Source organism: Chrysochloris asiatica, unplaced genomic scaffold (assembly GCF_000296735.1).
Source record: "Chrysochloris asiatica unplaced genomic scaffold, ChrAsi1.0 scaffold00366, whole genome shotgun sequence".
In the NCBI taxonomy this organism is placed as follows: domain Eukaryota; kingdom Metazoa; phylum Chordata; class Mammalia; order Afrosoricida; family Chrysochloridae; genus Chrysochloris; species Chrysochloris asiatica.
This window is the reverse complement of record NW_006408884.1, coordinates 1,824,748-1,828,088: the sequence shown is the minus strand read 5'-3', so window position 1 is coordinate 1,828,088 and position 3,341 is coordinate 1,824,748.

The window sequence follows — 3,341 nt, the reverse complement described above, 5'->3', positions numbered from 1 at the left end:
AACTCCAGGTTTTAAATATTGTAAAGCAGCCTTTTTATAAGAGGGTTCTCTTGTATCCTCCCGAATGGCAGTATTCCTGTTGGGATGATAACCTGGTTTTCTATTTTCTCCAGCTCTTTTTATTTCTTTCTATTCTTTTCCTTGTTTTAAATTTTGCTGGTGTTGCACTTTTCCAGAAATCTTAATGTAGTTTGAAAAGAGCTGTCTATAAACACTGTGAATGATTTTAGTTGGAAGTATTTTGAGATAGAATACCCATTCTTTCCTTTCCCAAGAAAGATTTATTTCCATTCACAATATTGACTCACTTCCATCTGATTATACCTTTGCTTTTGGAAGAAAAACTAAAGAAACAGAATTAATATTCTATTCATTGATATAAAACAATACAATGTAGTTGTGTTTAAGTACCATTGAGTTGGTTCTGGCTCCTAGTGGCCCAATAGAGGGTTTCCGAGGAGCAGCTAGTGGATTTGCACCAAGTGCCTTTTGGTTAGCAGTGCAGTTTGTATCCTACAGTGCCATACCAGTATTCCAGAAAACTATACAGTGGTATCATCTTAACAATTGTTAATGTTGTTAGGTGTGATTACAGAGTTGTCTCTAATTCATAGTAACCCTATGCACAATAGAACTAAACACTGCCTGGACTTGCACCATCCTCACAATTCCTGCTATGTTTGAGACCATTCTTGCAGCGATTGTCATGAGAGTCTTCCTCTTTTTTGTTGACCTACTACTTTACCAGGTAAGAAGTTCCTCTCTAGAGATTATATTAATGCCTATTGTTTGGCAATTCCAATATTATATGAAATAAGAAAAATATTGCTGTATGTTTTAAAGTATTTTTCAAATACTTTTGGAAAGTTAATGATATGACAATTTTCTTCTCTAGGTAACCCTTTAACATATTTTCCATCACTGTCTATTGGAAATACTCAGGGACTGAGTTTTGTTCTTTGAAACTAAGCCACCTGCCATGAAGGCTATTTACTTTATGGCCACATATGTTAATGTTATTTACTTGGAGAAAAGCCATTGCTTTTTTTCAGTTTTCCCTTTTTTTTTTTTTTTTTTCTTTTTCTTTTTTCCTTTCTCTTTCTCTGCTAGAACTATTTTTTCAACACCTGTGTGGAACACATGCAGATTTAGTAAAAACAACTAAATAACGAGAATAAACATCAACCAAATGGTTATTATTACTTTGGGGAATACACTTCTCCAGTGTTTGATGTATGCTTCTACCACTTAGAGTGACTGTGTTCATTTGTTTGAAAATTGGTAAAACAAATTTACTTCAGGCTATGACCTTATATGCCAGCCTAAGCCCAGTGTGAATTTTTACAGTTGAGTTATAAACCTCTAAAGAACAGTTTTTATTATGAAAGTGCTGACACTACTTTGACTTTAGCAGTATGCATGGTCTCACTACAATTTTGTTAAAGAGTAGATACAAGTATCTTAGATATTAAAAACCTATACTTTTTGAAAGTAAAATGACAAGGATAAGAGAAAAAGCATAGAAAAGCAAAGTATTGATATGAAATCAATCTATTAATAAAAATAAATTTGAGATAGCCCACAGGAAATATAAACTTATTAGGTTGTTATAAGATAATTTAAATATATAAACATCTTTGTGAAATATCTGTGTAGAGTATTTTTAGGAACTCTATCTTTGGTAGCATAATGGTTATGCATTGGGCAGCTAATCGCAAGGTCTGCAGTTTGAAACTATCAGTGGTTCCATGGGAGAAAGATGAGGCTTTCTGCTCCCATAAAGATTAACAGCCTCAGAAACCCTGAATCAACTCTACAGCACTTATCAAAAACAACAACCATCTATAAGATGTTTACCTGGGTGGTACTAGTGAACTACCAGAGTTTGCAGCTAACCATATGTTGAAGTCCATGTACCAGTGCCTTGAAAGAAGATCCCTATCAAACTACTTGGAAAGTAAGTCATTGTAAATCCTCTAGAGCATGATTTTACTCTGACATATATGATGTTGCAGTGACTCAGAAACTGTTTGATTACAACATATATACAAAGCAAAAGTTGTTATTATTATGTGCAGTTGAGTCAGCTTCAAGGCATAGCAACCCTATGTACAATAGAACAGAACACTGCCCAGTGCAGCACCACCCTCACAATGGTTGGTTAGCTTGAGCCCGTTGCTGGTGCCACTATGCCAATCAATTTTGTTGGGGGTATCCTCTTTTATGTTGACCCTCCTCTTTGCCAAGCATAATGAATGTCCTTTCAATGGGATGCTCCCTCTTGATAACATGTGTGAAGTTGAACAAAACAAAGATTTGCTTTCCTGGCTTCTATGGAGCATACAGGTTGTACTTCTTCAAACAAATTTGTTTGTTCTTCTGGTAGTCCATGGTATTCCAATATTTTTCTCTGACACCATAACTCAAATTGATCAGTTCTTCTTCAGTCTTCCTTATTCATGGTCCAACTTTCAAATGGATTAGTAGCAATTGAAAATATGGTTTGGGCCAGGCTCATGTTCATTCCAAAACTGGTATCTTTGCTCTTGAACACTTACTTTAAACAGGTATTGTGCAGAAGATTTGCTTAATGCATTATTTCATTTGATTTCTTGACTGGTTTGCCCATGAGTGTTGATTGTAGATCCAAGCAAAATGAAGTATTTGAGAACTTCAATCTTATCCCCATTTATTGTGATTTTATTTATTGGTCCAGTTGTATGGATTTTTGTTTTCATTACACTGAGGAGCAATCCATATTGATAACTGTGACCTTTGATCGCCATCAGTAAATATTTTAAGCCTACTTCATTTCTAGCAAGCAAGGTTGTATCACTTTTATATTTCATTTTGTTAATGTGTCTTCCTCCATCCTTGAATTTATATTCATCTTCGTATCATTCAGCTTCTTGGATTATTTGCATACCATACAGATTGAATAATATGGTGAAAAGATACAACCTGAGGCACACATCTATCCTGATTTAAAAACATTCAGAATCCTCTTTTTCTGTTTGGATTACTCCTTCTTGGTCAATGTAAGCACAATTAAGTTCCTCATAAGCACAATTAAGTGTTATGCTACCAATTCTTCACAATGTTATCAATAGCTTATCATGATCCACACAGTTGAAAGCCTTTTCATAGTAAACAAAGCACAGCTAAACATATTTCTAGTATTCTCTGATTTCAGCCAAGGTTCATCTAACATCAACAAGGCATTCAAAATGTAACTAGGGAAGAGTTCCCGCCTCAAATTAGAGTTGACTGTGATAATCCAAAGGGAGTAAATCTTTTGGGACCTTCATTTGGTAATGGGGCACAACTCAAAATGAGGAGAA